Source organism: Thunnus maccoyii, chromosome 5 (assembly GCF_910596095.1).
Source record: "Thunnus maccoyii chromosome 5, fThuMac1.1, whole genome shotgun sequence".
NCBI classification, from domain to species: domain Eukaryota; kingdom Metazoa; phylum Chordata; class Actinopteri; order Scombriformes; family Scombridae; genus Thunnus; species Thunnus maccoyii.
The window spans coordinates 4,759,111-4,781,072 of record NC_056537.1 but is presented as its reverse complement, the minus strand read 5'-3'; the positions used below and the strand labels follow the sequence as shown (position 1 = coordinate 4,781,072).

Here is a 21,962-nt window from a genome sequence, read left to right as displayed (position 1 = left end):
TCCTCGGTGGCTGAAAAACATGTTACACAAGCCTTCAGAAACTCCTGCAGGTTAAACTTGACGAACAAAACACTTTTGGTGCTGACTGACACTAACACACTCACTATAAACAGACTTTAAGTCGCTCACTAGCCTAGCAACATTAAGGCTACAAATAACCCATAATGCAACACTCATGTAGGAGTCTGTCTGGCTGTTAGGGGAGTGTGTATGGAAATTAACCTATAGACCGACATGCATAACCAGTCAAAAATATTCCCAGTGGTTAACCGTTGACATCCCTAACCAGGATATTGCTGCATAGTGTTAGCTAACTATGAACGTACATAGCGTTTATAACTTGCTGTGAGGTCTGACAGGTTGCTACTTTTTAAGCGCAATGCGACATTAACACGCACACACACATATTTCTCTGTAAGCAGACAGCCACTTCTCAGTTAAGACAGATCAGGAGAGTCTGTCGGCTGTTACGTTACTCGCAGGTCTCATCCTATTCTCTCCTTGAGAAGTTTCTCATCACTGTGATTAATGTTCAACGTGTAAAAAAAAAAGTTTTTAAGTCATTTTTGTGATCTCAGACTCAAATGCTAATAAATGCTAATGTGTGTTGAAACTTGTTCAGATTTTTGTCACCTTTATCCCCTTTACAGACTTTATTTTATCATTAAAATATAAGAATAACAGTTAATATAATGAATTGTTCACACTTTTATAAAATTAATCAGCGTTTTGTGGAACAGTCAAACATTCGGTGTACAGTTTTAATAAACTCAATACTGTTTTTGATACACTCACTCCTAGCTGTTGATTGTATACTGTTTTGTCTTCATTAAATGTAATTATCACTTATTGTTAGTGCACCGTTGGTTTTAGCCTTGGTGCCCTACATTTTGGCCACAATGCCCCAATAAATTTATTTTTATCAAAGGCCAAAATGACTTAATTCCAGGCCTGCAGCAGCCATGTCAGAAAACGTTAATCAAGCTAGTCTAGCTAACGAGCATTTGATAGAAAACTCAAAAGAAAAGACGTAGCATTTACTAACGTTACCTCTGGGGCGATACAAAAATACTCATATACAAAGACATAATATTAAATGTAAATAATTACCAAAGCTGTGTTGTCTCCAACACTCCAAATTTAAACAGGTGAGTAATAAAAAAAAATTCACCTCCTGTACAGTTGTCATGAACGGGGAAATTAGCTACAGAGACCAAAACTGTTTCTTGTACCAGGCTGTAAATATGTTTATTTCTGCTGTAAAGTTGGACATTGTGATGCATTCAGGGGTACAAATGGGTTTCGGACGTTTCACATGTGAGGCATCCAAGGGCACATGTGGTTTTTGGACAAACATTCACAGTGGATTTGTGAATGTTTATCCAGATTTCATCACATGATGTAGTCTGGGTAAACATAAAACACAAATCCACTTAGAAATCATATGACAGATATCTAAATTAATGAAAATGACTCCCTGTAACCTCAGATATTTCCTGATAATTATCAGTTTTCTTCAGTATCAACAGTAATCTGCTCAAAGCTAATTCAGTATAACACTGCAAGTATGTAAAAATGTAAACAAATATAGACGGACAATAAAAATAAAAAATAAAACATTATACTTCCTGCTTGCATCCCCCAAAGCATTTTGAAGGACTGTAGTTCCTAAACTCAGAGCATGAAAGAATAACAAGGAGTGACAAACTGTTCATTCATATACAGATATTTAATAATATAAAATTGCATAAACCATTTATTTCAAAAAACTGCAGTAAACACAAAACAACAGCCTTTGGTTAAAACTGTATCTTCCTCCAACACTTGTGTAGTCACTCCTCTTCATGCCTGGTGGAGCAAAGAGAAAAGAAAACATTGCAACCAGTTTTTAATACTGAACACTTGAATGACCCTTCTCACCAGGCAAATCAATGTTTGTACACTTGTTTTGTTTGGGGTCCTGATGAAACTCGTTAAAACTAATTAGGCTTTAAAAGATAAATCTATATTTTTCATTGTCAACAAATCCCATGAAAAGAACATAACCAAAAATGTGTTAGTCAGTCTTTTAATATTCTCCTAGCATTCACCTCAAACCCATTTGCACATTGGTGAATATTTAAAAATGGCTCACAAATATACACTTTCATTTTTTTGTAAACAGGCTCAGTCATTTCCAGAAAAAGCTGGCCACTGCACTGTTTAGCAAACATTGAGTGAAAATAAACAACAGTGTGTGTGTTCGTGGTAATGAAGGAACATGTCACACAGTGCAACAGGTTGGCTCATTGATGGTGTTTTTTGGACAACAATGGAGCTCTATGGCTCAGAGGAAGAAGATATATCAGTCTGTCACACACACACACACACACACACACACACACACACACGCACACACACACACACACACACAATACTTGTCAGTAGATACATTCACTGTTGCTTTTGGGATTTACTTCATATTTTACAATAAGAAAAACAAGTTATTCAAACAGCCAAGCTTAATTCCTCTGCAGTCCTCAGATATTTATTCCTCATAATCATCCTGCAACAGTTTTTTTTCTGAAAAAGATTATTTAAAATGACAAATTAAATTGAAAGTCACCACTTTAAATTTAAGTGAAAGATGTTTGGCACTGCTACATGCTGTACACTGCTAAAAAAAACTCATGATACCATTTACTCAGCAGATTCATAGATATGTCATACACACTGCTGAATACAGTGAGAGTATGATGCATTTTAGCATATGAGCAGATGTGGATCCGTCAACCAAACATGACTGACCCAAATTAAATACACTTTTCCGCTGTGGTGAGCTAGCACAAGCATTTCCTGTTTCAGTGCGATGTCCAGCCAGCTCCGACTGACTTGCAGACTTTCAGTTCTGACTATGCAGATGTGCGTGGTTGGCCGAGTGTCTACTGTCTCTGATTGCTCTTTTCAATATTTATATTTATATTTATAATACTATTTATATTTATTACCCACATCAGAACATGACATTTTTAGGGGCTGCATGTACTTCACAATGAATGCGTTTTAATGTGAAGGCAGCGGTAGACCTTTACTGAGAAACCACAAGTGTTGACAATAACATTTTCAGCTCGCCAGTGTTATCAAAGATTTACTCAGTTGTTCTGAAACTAGATTTAAATGTTTCCCACACTTTATGCACAAGGGGTTGTTTAGAGATAGTGAAACCAAAGACTAACTTTTAGCAACTGAAGTTAAAATTACTAAAGACGAGCTGCATTGTTTATCACTATACATCACAGCAGCTCAGACCTGTTTGTGAGGTCTGTATCTGTACATAGCACCAGTAACCCTACAGCAGGAACAACACAAACTACACAATCAATACAAAAGATCACCTTTTTGAGAGCCTCCTCCACAGACACATGTCTTGGAGCAGCTTTCTGCTGCAGCCACCATCTCTCTGCTGTGTTTTTATGTGAGCAGAGATGGAAGTATTGTGTCCTTCTATGATTCTATGATGATGCACAACCCAGAACTAGAACATCTTTAAGATTCTTGGTTGACTGTCTAAGGGGCTGAATGAAAAGAGATGTTGCTATGGTAACCTGCCCTCTACCTTAACCTCAGCCTTATGTACTGGCAGAAAGACCTTTTCCTCCCTCTCACCCAAATTTGAGCTGGTTTAACAGAATATATATACATTATATTAGTCATTAATACTGAATACAATTCCCATCCCAACTTATTTCTCAACCTAATATGAGTTATCAGTGGATGTTTGCAGATAAGATTCTTCTTCCTAGCACCTTAACCAGTGGGCATTATGAGGGGAGAAAATGTATCCTCCTTGTAACTGTGCCGTGTATTGATCAATCCATGGCGCTGTCTGTGGTGCTGAATTAAGGTTGGCAGACAGATTTGTAAAACTAATTTCTCTCAGTCCCATCCTTCTGTCAGTTTCGTTATAGGATCTATAATATTCCTCGAACTGTATACTATAAATACTCAATTCTATACTATAATGTAGCTTCTACAGTGTACTCTAAAGGGTAGTGTTCGTGATCAAGGTGACAAGTAGCAACCTGTAGTAGTGGAAGAGCGAGAGGATCATACTGCTGACACACTGCTGCCGTTACATTAACGTTACTCCATGATTCGTTCATATATCATTTTGTTCTCTAGCTAACCTTAGGGAGAAGTCAGAATTTAACGTTACCTATGTCATGCTGCAGTGGGCTTCAGAGACATTTCAATATTTCAGTCTCACAGCTGTCCAGTGCTAAATTCACAGATGTGGCTATGTAATGAATCATATCCGTTAAAAGTTACTCACCACTCACTGCCAGTAACCTTACTGGGTATTTTTTGCCATTCTTCCCTTGGTGGCGTACCCACGGAGCTGTGCTCATGTTGGGCTCATTCAGCATTTTCTGGTTGTATACAAAATTTTCTTTAACTATCTAACTTGGTCGTTGTTGACCCAGTAAATTAGTGCATCTCTATCCATTTCTCTGAACAAACTGTCTCTGTCGTTGATCTGCTTCCAACAGTCAGAGGTGACGATGCATTCAAATGCACCGTCCAAATCAGTCTTCATCAAAAGCTCGTCTCACATTTACTTACAGAGGATAATAGACTTAATATGTAAAGTAATTTCTTATTTCAGATTTTACCAGCTTAATACGGATTGAATGAAATGAATTAATGAAATGAAAAAAACATGCAATGATCAAATAATAACTACGGAATATATAAATGTTATTATAAAAATAAACCTACCCTATTGCTCTTAGTTAACATCAGAAACAGACATGGGATACATTATTTACAGCCTATAAATGCAACATCTCACATATTAAGGTAATATATGCATTTTTGGGACTGTTGTTGTTCCTGTTTATGATCGTTTACATAATACACTCAACAACTGTAATATTTTCATGAGGTTCTGAAAGCAGCATGGGGAACTCGGAGTGTATGGGCAGGAAGCGTAAGCTCCATGGCTGAATACTCAATACATTTAATAAAGCTTTGAACAGTGGTGATAGCAACATGTCCAAAAAGGGAGAGCTTTACAAGGAGAACCTTTTTAATCTGAAAATTAAAATTCCATGGTCCACTACCCATGATTTTTGGGCAGGGGAATATGGTGAGTAATTTACCAATTAAATTAATATTAATAAGTCAGTTATATTGTAAATTTGAATAACGTTAATGTTATCATTGGTATTAGCTAGCTAGCTAATTAGCTAGATAATGTTGACATGTCAGGGGTAAGTTAACTATAATTGTTACAGAAATAATGGACATTTTCACATATTTTACTACTTTTTTTCAGTGGCTCACCTGCTCCACAAGGAAACCCAGGATGTTATCAGTAAACGTTAAGTAACTTTAACCTCAAGTTTGTTTTCATTGACAAGCAATTGTGTCGCAAATCACTATAGATGCTCTCATATATAGCTACACTTTTATTTAATTCCATGCATAAATGCTAATGATGTAGAAAGTTCGTGAGGTACGTCTGTGGTAGGGCTGCTGTGTAACTCACAACACTACAGTGTACTGTTGTGACCATGTTGGCCAGTATGGAGCATTTACTGACTCTGTTAATGGTAATAACACTGAGTCTAACACTGGTCTTGTATACACGTAGAAATATACTTTTGAAAAGGGATTATTTTTCTTCTTCTTTAAAAAGAGAAAAAATTCTCTCCACACAAACTTCATTTTTCAAAATTTAAAACAAACTGGCCATCCATTTAAAATCATTGAGGCATTGAGTAAATATGCACTGAACCTGATAGAATAATATTTTAAATAATAATCTCTCTCACACTTTTATAAGACACGTTATCCTTTTTATTTTTATTTTATTATTATTATTATTATTATTATTTTACTTATTTATTCATCTATTTTTATTATTTTACTTCCTAGTTTATTTGCTTTTGTCAGTACCTGTGGCAGTCTCTTTCTCAGTTGTGTTATAATAAAGTTTAAGATGTGTTGGATTCAGAGTGAATATTATAACTCATGTTCAAAACTACGAAATTATAACAGAACCCCCACAAATAGTTGCAATATTAACCAATATGTTGTTCCAATTTATAGATCATCAACCTAACAGTCAGGTTTCTGTTGGTGTTTGAATAGTCAAACCATCATAAGATCTTATGTTTACTGCTTCATTTGCTGTTGTGATAGTGTTGTACGAGCAATGCCCCTGATCATAAAACAGTTACATTGAACCTTTGGATGTAATTGGTGCAAACACCCAGGCAAGAAAAAGTTGAAAAGGGCAGAGGAATGGTGCAGGTACATCCAAAAATAGTGGGTGTGGATGAGAGAGATCACACTGAGATGATAGAGCAGGCACAGACAGGAAGTGAGGGGAGCAATAAACATTTGGTGTTAAGGGACCTACACCTCTAATGCAAATTCCTAACTTTGATCTAACTAATGGCTTTATAGTTGATCCAATGCCCTGCTTAGATTTGGGAGTGATGACAAAGTTGGCAGCCTTGTGGTTTGACAGCAATAACCTGCCCATGGTATGAAGGCACTAAGATAAAAGAAAGAGATGAAAAACTTCTTCACATCACTCCTCCTGCAAACGTTACCCGAACACCCCGGTCTCTAAGTCAAAGAGCCTTTTGGAAGGCTTTTTACTTTTCCACACCTCTAAACAAACAGCGGTGGAAATGCTGCACTCATCCTTTTGCATTCACAAAACTTTTTTTTTTTAACCACACACCAGCTTTGACAGACGTCTGTCAGCTCTCGCTAACACATGACACATATTCCAGTAAGGAATAGAAGCTAGTAGCAGTGATAACGCTAATACAAATTACACAAAGTTAGCTTTACAGGTAGTGAGAAATGAGTGTCCCAAACCATCAACAAGCTGCATGGAAGACTCTCACACAAAGTAACGTTAGTATGAAAACGATAAAGTAACATTACCAGAAAAAACCCAAAAAAGTAATGTTAGCATGAAACAATAAAGTAACGTTAGCATAAAAATAGAAAAGTAATGTTAGCAAATAAATAGTTATCATGAGAATAAAAAAGTAATATTAGTGTATGACTAAAGTAACATTAGCAAATAAAATAGGTAATGTTATTATAAAAATTTAAGTAATGTTAGCATAAAAAAAGTAACATTAGCATGAAATTCCTGCCGTTTGCTGCACTTACGTACTCATTCTGGTCATATTTGTAACATTAGCATGTATGAAAATCCTGCTGTTTCCTCAGAATATATGCAAGAATGTGGTGTATGAAGAAACTGTCAATACAGAATTTAATCAATATTATTGATCAGCCGGGATCATGAATAGGGACTCTGCATACCTTTTGGATGTTGTTGGATCTTTGTTTCTCCGAAAAGTTATAAACATGATGCATTTTCCATAGTTTAGATAGTAAACTCAACGTCTTTCAGATTTTGACTATTAGTCAGACAAAACAAGTCATCTGAATATGTTAACTTGGGCTTCAGGGAGTAATGAGTTTGAGCAAATTAGCTCAATATAAACTAAAACTATTAAAGTCTTCAAACTAGATTTCGAGTCCCTCTTCAAGAACAAAACCACTAAACCTGTCAGAATTCAGATTGGATTTAACTGCTGCACATTTATAACAAATTTTCCATTAATCAAATATTTTAGACCCATATGATATAAGTAAAGCATAGGGCTTTTGGGGCCCTGGAGGTTTGGGGCCCCTGGTCAGTTACCCACTTGGTCATCCAGCCTCGCTTGGGATAATGAACATATTGATCTTCTCTGAAGCTCTCCCTCATTCTGGTTTGTTTTCTATCCCATTGATGACTTCGTTCAGAAACTATCTATTCATTTCTTTTTTCTTTTTTCTTTGTGACACCTCCCGGGCACCAAGCCTGCTAAATCAGAGCTCAGTAAGTTTAACTTTCCCATTTCCATTTATGGTGTTTATAAAAGTAGCATTTAAACCTTTTTTTTTTAAATAAAACTGCCACTGTAGAAACTGTTACATAAACATGTTATCCTCACAGCACTGAAGACAATTAGAGAACATCTGTTTCATTTTGGCTGGATGCAGAGATGTTTCTGCAGAAGTTCAGATTAAATGCACCAAAAAATAAATGTCCTGTGTGCATAATCATGGGCTGAATGTCAAACTGAGTGGTGTCTCACAGAGAGCAGTCAGCGATGTAACTTTAAATCCCACAACTATCCCTTCAGGAAGACGCTGGAGGTAAAAACATCAATCGCAAAGAACTATTATCACGTCACCTTGTGCCGAGCCACAGTGAGTCACCAATAAATCAGAAAGGCTCCCAATTAACGAGCTAATTCACCCTGCTTTCTGGTGTGTGAAGCCAGCCACCTAAATTGTACCTGTCAATTATGCTACTGGTTGGAAGATTTCCTGTGAAACTATTCTGGGATGTAATAAGGTCAACACTGTGAGATAAGAGAGAAGGTACAGAGGCAGCGATAAGCAGGAGGCGAGATGAAAGCGTCCTTAATGTGTTTTGAAAGCTTGGAAATTGTTTCAAGTTTCCTGGAGTCTCATTGGCTGATAGAGAGGAGAGTTGAGAGCCTCCTGTGGGCTCGTGAGTGGAGGGTTGCTGGTTTGAAACCTTAAAAACTCACCTTTCCTTTGATTAGAACGACAAGCCATTAAGCTGGAAGTTGCTATTTGTTACATCTTCCTGAACTCTCAGAAAGGTAATAATTCCACTTTATTTTTATTTTTTAGTGGGTGCTGGATATTTTTGCCCCCCATCATGTATATAAATGGGGTAGACAAAATATTAGAAACACACTCCAGTACACCACCACCACCTACTATGACCTCAAGAATAACCATAAAGTACAATTATCACCAAAATTAAAAATATACCTGATTCATAAAAGACCACACAGACATGATACACACATTTTTACATTTCCCAAAAATATGATAATTTCTGATGCAAATAGCAAATAAACATCAAATCAATCCAGGTTATCTGTACATCAATGGCTACACTGCAAACAGCTATTGGATAATTTGGCATACTTTTAACGGAGACTATTTGCCAAAATGTAAATAAATATAGACAAGAAAAAACCAGGTTCAAGTTGAAGCCCACAGCTAGCTCACTGAATCCATGGCAATGTTATACTGCCTGTTTACGTCCCCCAAAGCATAATGGGAACTGTAGTTCCAACACTGAGAGCATGATTATCCCCCATATCTATATAAGGGACAATTAACAATAGGAGTGACTGAACAAAATGTCTATCACATCATCTTCATTGTCATCTTAAAATATCTTTTTTTTGTCCAACAGTCCACAACCCAAAAATATAAAATTAACTATAATGTAAGACCAAGAAAAGCAGCAAGTTCTCACATTTAAGGGCCCGGAACCATCAAACGCATTTTTGCTTGAAAAATTATTTAAATTATTATTATACAAGGTCATTCTCTTAATTTTTATTTTATTGATCATTGATTATTTTAATTATTTTATTTTACTTATTTTACTCTTCATATGTAGCATCTTTTGCTTTTATATTTCCTTCTAAATGTTGTATAACTTTTAAACTGTTTAATTGTTTTTACCATTGATTATCCACCATTTTTACTTTGCTTTGTAAAGCACTTTGTAACTTTGGTGCTATATAAATTAAGTTATTGCCATATAAATTGCTGCAAGCCAATGACAGCCAGGCTTGCAGACTCAGCAGGCGACTGTGGCGACTGATCACTCAGCCAAGAGTGGGAATTGGGCCAGAGATGTAAGCCTAGCACTTCTGTGTCTCCTGGACCTTCAACAAGCAGATGAAGTCCATTTTAAGCCTGTTAGCATGCGAGAGCCAACTCTATTTGGGTGGAGGCCATCCCTCCAGTAAAGCTGTCTACACTCCGAAAACAAATTAAAGATGTCGATGAAAGCCACATCGTAATCACTGCAGGCCAATGACAGCCAGGTGTGCAGACTCAGCAGGTGACTGAAGCGATAAGTGGCACTTCTGTGTCTTCAGAACCCAGATGTCATTTGTTCCCACATGGACAACAATTCGATCCATTGGATGGCCCTGTATAATCTTTGGGATTCTGCTGGCTATTTCCTGGACTGTTGCACCAGGAAAACAGTACGTTTTTCCATCTTCATCCTGACATTCCGGACTATGGAGTCTCCTGTGATCACAGTCATGAAGTGGGACAGTATGGAAGCTGTGCTGGAACCAGCTGCTATATTAAGGGATGGCAAGGGTGAGGATGGAGGAGTACGATGCAGTGCAGGATGCGGTGGAGTAACCAACACCCTGGGGTTCCTTCACATAACTGGAGTGACATATGGGGACTTCCCCTTGGTGGAGCGAAATCTTGTTCATCCAGGGCGTTAAATCTGTTGGCCAGCTAGAAGTCCTGGGATGACAAGATGGAACAGGGACTCTTCTTGCTGTGTTTACTCTTACAGACGGCGGTCCAGGGTTCCAATCATGCACTGAAGCCTTCAGTCTAGTTTGCTCCAGGGATCTCCAGCCCGGGAAGGAGCTGGTTCTGAGCATGACACAGTGGAGTCGAGTATCCTCCAGCTGCTGTAAAATTAGCAGGGCTAATGCTAACCAAATATTCTGATAAGCGATTAATCATCATTTTTCAAGAAAAAAATCACATTCTCTGATTGACTCTCTAAGTGAACTTAGAGCAGCTAAATGACTTAAATGTGCTACCTAGCTAACGTTTGCTTCCTAGCTAACGTTTGCTACCTAGCTAACGCTACTAATGCGTTATCATCATCCCACTGTCAATGTTAAAGCTACCAAGAAACTGGACAATCAATAATAAAAGTGGTAGTTCTATTTATTAATTTCCTCAAAAACATTGATGGCATAATTGGCATATCTAGTCTAGTTAATGTGGTTAATATTACTTGAAAATTCATGCATTTTGGTGAAAATTTCAGCCAGTGAGTTCATACTTTGAGCTCATAATTTAAAATTACTGGGACAACAGAACGTCTTCTGTCACACTATTCAGGCTTTGTTGAAACTTAAAGATCTATGTTATTTAATGTTTGTGTTGGTTAAAGGACTATTTTAACCGTTGATGGGTAGCGTATTATCAGTAAACCAAGTAGGGTATTGTACTCTTGCTCTGTTCTTTGAATAGTTGGAGAGAGTTGTTGACTGTATTATACTGGTACATCAAAAATATGGCTCTTGCTTTTTTTTTTTTTTTTTTTTTTTTAAGGTAGAGAGAGTAGCATTGGTGCCACAGTAGCACAGAAGCCCACTACTTCTGACATTTTCTATTTTGTTAGTATATTGGTTGTTTATTTAGTTATTATTTAATAAATATTGGTTAGAAGTTAATTCATGTGCCATCTCCCTCCTTAATGATATGCACTTTTGGTTTTATTTGAGGTTCATAACAGTACATTGTACTAAACAGTTGTTGGCTCATTAGTTTGTTATTCACATGCACTAAACTTCACCAGAATGAAGGAAATCAAGTCTTTGTGACTAAAATTTTCCTAGTGGGGGACCCCAAGACGCCTGGTTAAAAAGTGTCCTGACTGGGGCTATATTTCGCGCTATATTTCCCAGCCTGAATGATTTTCTCAGTCCAGCCCTGTCTCTGAAATTTTCACTCAAACATTCAGTATCAACATTTTTGCAACTTGTTAAATACATTAATTACCGACATTTTCTCATTATGTTGAGAGGGAAAATAATTCAGCCAGCATTACATTTCTAGTAAAACGTTTTTGCTGTTACAATTTAGTCATAGTTAAATGTAATTTTGTGGAGATAGGGTTGAGATAGACCATATCTCCAGTCACATCACCCAGTGAACACCTGACACGTTCACAGCCAGATGCAGTGTTAGTGGGTAGGAAAATAAATCTTTACTTTGGGTCGAAGAGGCAGATAGCGGAGCGCTGTCTGCTTCAGCATCCAGAACATTTCCTGCATCCTCCCGTCAACTCTTATCTGCCCATCCATATGTGATTATTGAAGAGGAGTCTGTGAAAGCACAAGGTTGACATAATGTTTCATGGGTACGAGGTCTGCTCTGATAACAGTCCATGTGAATGAGTTTTTCTGGTGGTGGTCTCAAGCAGTCTCCCTGGACAGGAAGTGTACATTTCCTCTACAGGCCTAAAGTAATTACCTGGCCGAGTGTTGTTCAGGCATGATGTGATTTCACTCATTTAGGGTTTAATTTTTTCAGGATGATAATATTTTTATCTCTCTGGTGGTGTCAAGGGAGGAGATTTCTGCAGGTCTGTCCTTTGTCTGTGAAATACTGTGGAGATATGAAGTTAGCTGTTCATGGTCTTCAGAGGATGATTCCAGAGTTGCAACTATTAGACCATTAATTAATTAAATGAAAATTAATCTGTAAACTATTTTCATAATTTTTGTCATTTTTTAAAAAAAAGTAAAACTGCCAAAAATGAGCTTTTTTCAGCTTCTCAAATGGAGGGATTTGGTTTGGTTTTATTTTGTCATCAAACAATCTACACGTAAACATTTTTCCACATATTTGCCAGGGAAACTAACAAAAGTACAGATTTAAACCATAAAACATGCACCAAACAACAACAACAAAAAAAAACAGCACAAAGTGTTATTTATAAAATTGAAACATGCCTGAGGATAAAAACACTAAAAAATGTAATGCTTTTCCTTGTCACACATAATAGTAAACTGATTATCTTTGGGTATTTGAACTGTGGTTCAAACGAAACACAACATATGAAGACATCAACTTTGACATTATTATATAATTATGTAATTCATTTTTCACTATTTTCTTCTATTTTAGTCATCACGTGATGCTGGTGCTGGGTACCGATACTTTCATGGCACCAACGAAATTGATTCAATACTATCGAGTATTAAAAAGATTCATGTCATTCGGTACCAAATTTCGATGCCTAGCAGGATCGGAGCTGTCCAGAACATCCGGCTGTAGCTTTTTAACATAGACAGCAATGGCGGAGGCAGCAGCAGCGTCTATAGCGGTTTCATCAGTAACTGGAGGCTGGACCAAAACACGTGACCTGCACATAAGATAAGACGAAGCTCAAAATATCGAAGATGATGATACTGCCTATCGTTTGACATCAAAACAGCTGTGGTTCAGCAGCTGGCCAACAGCTGACAACAGCGTCTTGTGAGGCTCAACGTTAGCTAACGTTAGCTGTGGACTCCTGTGTTGTTATGGTCACACAGATACTGCTTCGCTACATTCGCCAACCACCAAACCACCGCTGTTTTGATGTCAAACAATAGGCAGTATTATTATCTTCGATATTTTATTACAACTTTGTCTTGTCGTGTCTGCAGGTTGAGTGTTTTGGTCCACCCTCCTGCTAACTGATGAAGCCGCTGTAGACACTGTTGCTGCCTCCACTTGCTATGTTTTGAGCTGTTAACCCAGCTAGCATTAACAGACAATATACAACACAAAACAACTGTCATAAAGCAAAGTGATAAAAACTATTATGCTAATGTTAGCTAGCTGTACAGAGACACTCAATACACTTTCTCTTTAAAACTAACCAACGTTAAAACTAGTGAGTTTTGCTGGTTGGTGAGTTTGAATGCCATTACAGTCACAGCACATGCTAAGTGCCACAACCAGACTTCATTAGCTAACATTAAGGGTTGAATTGTTTGTCTTGCTAAGATTAGCTTGATGGCATCAACAGTGTGAAAGTTATTGTAGTAAATAGATTTATATTTTTTATGTAATGAAACTGCTTTGAGTGTGTAAAAATGCAGTTATGTCATTTTCTTGTTTTCTTGTTTTACCCGTAAAACATGCGTTTTAATGCCATTGTTCATCATCTCGGGAGCAGTTACTTTTTAAATTATATATTATGTAGATATTCATATAAAGTCTCAGTTAACTTAAGCCCTTTTACACTTGTATACTTACACATACAAGCATTAAAACATTTTTGGGGAAAGTGAATTAGGTCTATTTAACAATATCATGAGGTTTCATGTATTACTATTATAAATCGTTTTTAGTTATGCATCAGCTCAAATTTAATTAATAGGTTAATTATGTTTGATTAATATAATTTTGGAGATACATAAGAGCATATTAATAAAAATATTCTCGTGTCAAATTAAGGTCTTAACATGGAAAAACAGCGTTTATGCATCAATTCCATCATGAATATGGCATCAAACTGCATGATGTTTATGGTGTCATGGATGGATGACCTTGCAGGTTTTTTAATGTAAGGACATTCATGAATCTACTTGCAGGTCCAGCATATCAAAGACATACTGAATATTTAAGCGAAGCTGCTGCAGTAATGAGGCTCGTCCTGCTATACCAGCTGTAACCTTGGGCAGCACTGACCTCGGAAGTCACCCTTTTGATCACTGATCAAAACTTTTATTCAGCACAGATTCAAATGATGTCTTTTTATTGAACCATTCACCCCTCGAAAAACGTATTGGTTTTGTGCATCATTAAAAAAAAAAAGTGGACAGGAGCAGGAGTGTTCATGGTTGACTGAGGAAAATCTTAAAGAGGAGATTTCTCTTTCTCACTTCCTGTCTGAAGACATAACGTTTCTTGTGTCAGATCCAGAAAAGTAGTGACATAAAAGTTGGTAGAGAGGTGAGGATGAGATGTTTGCAGCCATACAGTAGGTCAACTTGAAGGAGGTTATTTAGTTGTAAGTTGTCAAGTTGAGGTGTCAATAACTTCAGAGGGGGCAGGGCAATAAAAATAATAACTCTATTTGTATATCACCTTTCACACAAGAAATGCAGCTCAAAGTGCTCTGCAACAAAATAAATTACATGCACCAAGTGCTTCACATGAAAAGGACATAAAAAGAACATAAAAGCATCTGAAAATAAATAAATAATGTAACATAATATGGAAAATAAAACCCACTTGATAACATTAACAAAAATAAGATAAAATAAAGTGAAAATACAATACATAGAATGTGTACTTCAGTGTGGTGACATAAATAGGCTCCAGTGACTTTTAAAATCATTTGTTAAGTTTCAGCCATCAGAGAAGGACGTGTCAGTGGGTATACTCTACTTGTGTCAGCAATGGAGCCTCACCAGAACAACATGCTGGAAGTTATGCAGCCTGTGGGATGAGGAGGAGATGCGTGGCCCAGTCTTCCACGTGGTCTTCAATCCTGGGGAAGGGGAAATCTTCTCACTGCAGAACCAGATTCCCACCTTTCACCTTACCCCAGAGCCCTGTCTTGGGTCCATACCAGCCCCCACCTCACAACTCCCCTCCCCAAAGCTTTGAGCTAGCCCTGAGCACAACCATTACCGACAGTTCCCATCCGACATGGCCATCCTGGAGGACATTCGTGATCTGTGGGATGAACCCAGAACCCCAAGCCCCTTGTGAAGCTCAAGTCCGTCGGTCTCTGCCAGCTCCCCAGACCCACATATGATAAGCTTGTTGGGGTTCGAGAGCAAGCCAGAGACTGAAGAGGAGCAGGTGATGGCCCAATTCCTCCCTCTCCATGAGCCCGACTTGCAGTGTGAAACTGGGACATTATCGTAGAAGTTGACCTTTTTTTTTTTTTTTTCTTTTTTCATTTTTTAAATTTAAAAAAAAAAAAGTTCATTGTGCATTTTTTTCAGTTTATTCTTTACTGTTCATTCAAACATTCAAACATCATTGTTTATTGTTTATTAAAACCTGTGAAAAACACACCAGAAACACTCACAATTTGTACATAGTTCATTGTTCGCAGTTCATACTTTGTTGTTATAAAAAGAAAAGAAAAAACACACACACACACACACACACACACAAAAAAAACCTCCACATGGACTCTGCCTTGATATGGCGTAGAGGCTTGTGTGCCTTTGTAATCCCAGGGATTCTCCAGCATGGTTCTACCCATCAGTGCACACTCCTGTTTGGTAAGGCAGGAGTGTGTCCTGGTGGGTTGAACCATGCTGAAGAGCCCCTTGGTGAGAGGTCAGAACAAAGAGTCCTTCTTAACAACTTAACTGAGGCCTTTTCAGCTGTACAAGCTCCGATTGTCTTGCAACCACCTTTGCCTGAAAACTGGTGTCCCACTGAATGTGTGACTGCAATTTTGTCCAATTATAACCACAAAAAGTGCCCCAAAATTGGCCTTAAAGTTCAGGAGGGCGCCAATGTAAAGCTGTAATGGTGAGAGTGCAATTCTGTTTTCCCTTACAAAGCTGTATTTACAAGGCCTAATGTTCTGATGGAGGAATGGGCCCCAAAAAGTCAGGTATGGTCTATGAGAGGTTGGATTGATTGTTTTAAACAAAAAAGTTCCCAAAAAAGCAACAAAAGCATGTGGAGCTGACGTACCCACACTAGGTGACATGCAGAGGACATGATCACGAGCATATGTATGTTACTCATATAATTTAGGGTTTATGGGTATGTGAGAGGACGGAAAGGGGTGGCCAATGTTTATTCAATGAGGGCCTTAAGAACAACTTCACTGAAGCCTATGCAGGCGTACAAGGTCCGATTGACTTGCAACCATGTTTGCCTGAAAGCTGCTGTTCTGCTGAATGTGTGACTGCAATTTAGTCCAGTTACAACCCCAGTGTCCTAAAATTATCCCCAAAGTTCTAAAGGTCACTGGGTTAAAGCTGTAATTGAAAGCTGTAATGGTGAGGTTGCAATTCCATGTTTCCTTATAAAGCTGTATTTACAAGGTCTAATGTTGTGTTGGCCAAATGGGCCCCAAAAAGTCAGGTATGATCTAAAGAACATGAACATAAGTGACTAATAAATTACAAATAAAAAAAGGGTTGTAAGGTTGCAATTATATTCCCCTCAAGAAGTAGTAATCGCTAGACATCATTTCCCAACAACCTTACAATCCTGTATGGTGACAAAAGGCTAGAGTAGAAGCTGTAATGGCTAGAAACTCTGTCCCAGCAACCTTACAATCCTGTACAGTGACAAAGGGCTAGGGTAGAAGCTATAATGGCTAGAAATTCTTTCCGAGAAACCTTGCAAACGTGTATGATGTATCTTGGCAGCCCCTAGTGGTTAAAGTGTAGATTGCAATTTTCCTTGTGAAGCCATCATAAAGTAAATCACGCATGCGTATGAGGCCCTTACTTGTACTGATGGATCCTGATTAGAATTTCAAACAGCTCAGGAGATTGACGGGTAACTTAAGTAATGGCCCCTGGCATTGTTCTCAGTCCTGTTTATGTCTTGGAGCACTCAAACTGAAATTAACTAACATGCCCAGCATGTTAATTTTTAACCTTGTAAGAGGATAGCTACAGTAACAGCATGTAATATTCTCTGTTCTTTTCATATACATACAATAATTATCTTGGGTAAATACACACTTTTAATGGATGATGTCTTTGTTATTTACAATATTCTTATGAAGAGATAAATAATGGCATTACTTTTTCTTTCTTACCCAATTTTAGGCTATGTTGATAATGGACTATACATTGACATTGTGGTGAAATCCACTGTTAAATATGGTGTGATATGGTGTGGTGAATTTGATTTATTGAGAGCCTACTCTTCCAGTGCATGACAGAGGGATACCTTGAATTCAATACTACCATCATCATCATGTCATCTACCCAAACAGCCCCTATAAAAGTCACAGCACAAAGGAAGCTGACTGCCAAACCCCCAGGAGCCATGTTACTACACCGCCCACCCCCTCAAGCCTGGTAGCCTACAGTACGGATGCTAATAAGACAGTTGACATTCGATCCCATGTTATTCTCAAAGTCTAAGTATGTCACATTTAAGAGGCAGGAGTTTAACCGTTTAACACCACTTTACAACAAGCTTACATCTAACACTTCGCTGTATGGACATGGATATTGTGGTCTGACTTGGGAGTCTTCAGAGTCCTTAGCGTCTCTGAAGGAGTAAGTTCCCGTTTCCTTTTATCTGCTGCTGTTGATGCTGACACTTCTTCATTCAAATTGACTTGTTTTTCTTCCTCTTCCCATCATCTAAAAACTGGTAAATCCCATTCAATTCTTGACAGTAGGCTGGTACGTTTTTGACAAGTTTGTATAGATTTTACAGGAGTTCTTGTCAAAGTCAAATCCAATTAACTTTATTTATATAGCACTTTACACACAATACAGTCGATCCAAAGTGCTTCACCGCACACAGAGAGGAAGACAAAAACAAAAGAAGAAATAATAATAAAATAATAATAATATATTATTACGACAATAATAACAATAATAATAATACTAGGCAGTAAAGGCACAGAGCCCATAGTGGCAACACAGACCTACTCATTAGCTTTTAACTGTGACTAACTTAATCCAGCTCAGATATTTCTCCTGAAGTCTCTGTAGAAGTACATTTTATACTCTTGAAAATTCAATACTGGGGGAGAATCAGATGGTGAGAGGAAGAGAATTCTATAGTTTTGGGGCAGCGATAGAGAAAGTCCTGTCCCCATAACACTATATCCTGGATCTCGGGACAGACAGAAGTCTACAGTCAGACGATCTCAGTTCCCTGATATGGAGACAAGAGTCAATCCTAGATCAACAAGTTGATTAAAAATGGTTTGGGCCTTTTCCTGTTTTTTGAAATATTTTAATAGAGTGACTAATAACACCTTGTATTTTCAAATTCTTTTGGCAAAAACGGCAACAACTCATTCACAGACATATCGATGCTGCAACATCACAGCTCATCTCTGCACGCTACAGTCTGTTTACAATTTTCCATCTCTCAGCACATCACACGCTTTGTTGCTCTGATTAGTTGTAGGTCTATCCAGTTGCGTCCATGGTCATTTTGGTCTGCACCCGTTGGTAACGCCCCTTGGACATCGAAAATGAACTATGAGGTTCCAGACTAACTCGCATTTGCGAAGTGGTCTAGCGATGTCAGACTAGATGTCTCCTACTTCACAGAAAAGTCCATTCTCAAAATATATGTGAACTGGAGGCCTCAAGTTTCCACATAACACTTGTTTAAGTTGCATACTGGACCACGATCGGCTCCAAACTTGTTGTGATGTCATAAATCATGCAGGTACGTCCAGAGATTTAAGGTGAGCACAAAGAAACTTTTCTCCTTCAGCATATGAATATGAAAACAAACTGCACATAAATCATTCTGCACAAAGAAGAGAACAACATCCAACTGAGGCAACAAGAAGAAAAACACGTTTGACTGGAGGGGGGACTTTAACAACTGCAACTCGGTTCAGTTAATTAAAATCATTCTTTCAGTAAACCAGCAGTGATGCTACGAGCTGGATGCAGGTTCATTGATCTCTTTCTGAGGCCTGACGTGTTGCAGAGCTGGATTTTGTCTCAGTAATTCCTTCTCATTACTGACTGTTTGGCATGTAAACAGGACACATTATCCCTTCATCTGATGTACTGCTCATATAAATACTTTCATGGGAATTGTCCATTGGATAGATTTCATTTGGAGAGAAAAACATGGTTCATGTAATCAGTCTGTGTCCCTTTCATTCTCTGGCTTCATCTCCCCGTTCAGCTGACAGTATTAACATGATTTACTCTGTTACATCCCTGATCTATGTTCCCTAAATCCATCCTACAAGGAAAATATCAGCCTTTAATACTGTAACAGCCTCCGGGGATGTCCACTGTACTTTTCTGGCTTCATGTCATTGGATAAATTTAGACATCAAGACATCATCAAATCCCAGTACAGTGTTAAAGTCCGTCCTACTGCAGCAACACAACTCCACCAATCACCTGCTTAGAAACTTTAATGGGATAATTTAACTTTTTAGACCCGACAGGATGATCTAAATCTCTTTTTGGTACCACTTTCTGGTAAAGCACCCTTTAGTTACTGCGCACACACACTTGGTTTGGTTTGTTTAATGACCTTTTTGGGCAGGTGGGAGAAGACGTTTGAGGTTTTTTCCTGTTTTATGTTGAAGAACATGATCTGCCATCATGAGAACATTTACTGTACATTGTAGTGTCTCTTGGTTGAAAATCAATAAAGAGTTTTGAAAAGAAAACATCAGCACTATTAATACAGTTTGAAGACTGATTTTTTAAATTTCCCCAAGATCTTCTTCAAGTTGCTTCACCATAATTTGCAATTTATTTTTATTTTTTGCAGCTGTGAGCGGCTCTGTTTACTTTGTGCATTGCATTCATGTTCATCACACTTATAAATCAGGCAGGTTTAATGTGCATACTTCTGAGTATACTTATTTATGTCACATGTACATTACACCGAAAGACAAGGGAGGAAAGGAGAAAGAAGAAGAAACTGTATCCTCTGATGAGTGAACGTTAATAAAAACCTGATGTTTAGCAGAGATTTGATTCTGAGTGGAGGAACTCGACGACATCCAGAGCTCCGTCTTCCTGAGGCGCCGCATGAAACTCCCTCACGTTGCACATTAGACCGATCCTCTCTCTGCATCCTCATCCAACGACACTGGATCTCCGTGGCAACAGTTGCGTGTCTACTTCCTCTCCAACAGCTCTGATAAAAGTAACACCTGAAGTATCACATTTTTAATTGCAGCAGAGGTCAACGAGTGGCCATGATGACCAACACGGTGTTCTTCACTGTACAGGCTTGACAATCAATTACTGGTGAAAAGTAAGAATGACAGTTACAGGAAACTCGCCAAAGGTTTAGAAAGGTGATAGTTTCAAGATGCGGCTACGCAATAAATGAACAAATAAACAGCAAAGAACAAAACAGACAGTAAGAACACACAGGAGCCAGGTCATAATCAAAAAACACTGAAAACAAGAAGCACACAACCAGCAGCTGTAAACATAAAACATGAAGACATAAGACAAACACAATAAAATCTGATAACATATTGTGGTTTTAGTATCTGTTAAATTATTGTGATGGTAACAAAAAAATGACAATCCTGGTGAAAGTCCTGCAAAATCTACTTAATAAAAAGAGCATAAGTATTATGAGCTTGATGTAGTTAAAGTATTGCAGTAAAAGTAGTGGTTTGGTCCCTCTGACTGATATATTATTATATATGACATCATTAGATTATTAATAGTGAAGCATCAGTGTTAGAGCAGCATGTTACTGTTGTAGCTGCTGGAGGTGGAGCTAGTTTCAACTACTTTATATACAGTTAGCTAGTTTAGTCCAGTGGTTCCCAACCTAGGGGTCGGGCCCCTCCAAAGGGTCAGCAGATAAATCTTTGATTTTTGCTGAAATATTGGATCATTTGAACATTTATTGAAATGAAAGCATGTGAGAAGTTTAGAGGGAAAAATCACTATTTGGTGGAGCTGTTAACAACTCATAGACATGTGAAATGTGACCCCGACTACACACTGCTTTTTGTAAGACGTCAAAAGACAAAAAGGTTGGAAACCACTGGTTTCATCTTTAACAATGTGTTGTATTTTAAAAGCTTGTTATATTATCCATTGTGTCAGATCTTCATCTGAAAAGTAACTAAAGCTGTCAAATAAATGTAGTGGAGTAGAAAGTACAATATTTCCCTCTGAAATGTAGTGGAGTGGAAGTATAAAGTAGCATCACATGGAAATACTCAAGTAAATACAACTAGCTACAAGTACTGTATTTAAGTACAGTACTTGAGTAAATGTACTTACTCACTTTCCACCACTTGTGTAGACTATGCGACGCTTTCAGCCTGTTCAGACTTTAAAATTTTGCAGTTAGTGGCTCTAAGTAAAAACAAAAATAGCCACTTTATTTCTTGTAGTTCTGATTTGAGTGTTGCAACTGATTGGATGACGTCTGTTCCTGTTTGGTTAAGTTGGTGTTGATATTTGGGAGATGAAATCACACATTCGCGTTTTTATCCAATCACAGCGCGTCATTCTCATTAAGATTATTCTAAAGTTATAATGTTAAAGAGCCCCTTTTTTTTGTTTTTTCCACAAAAAAGTTAAATGACCATGTTAACACATTCACATGTATTAGTCCAGTATTGCAGACAGAAATAAAACAAAGTCACACATAGATTCACA

The 21,962-nt window shown here is 37.8% G+C and overlaps 1 long non-coding RNA gene across 1 annotated transcript; it reads right to left on the bottom strand.

Annotated features, from left to right (window-relative positions):
* Positions 1-1,738: 1,738 nt before the first annotated feature.
* On the bottom strand, positions 1,739-4,172 carry LOC121897102. Its single transcript, XR_006096181.1, has 2 exons — positions 3,375-4,172; positions 1,739-1,848 (listed from the first exon to the last, which is right to left on the bottom strand). It is a non-coding gene; the product is annotated as an uncharacterized LOC121897102 (long non-coding RNA).
* Positions 4,173-21,962: the final 17,790 nt, after the last annotated feature.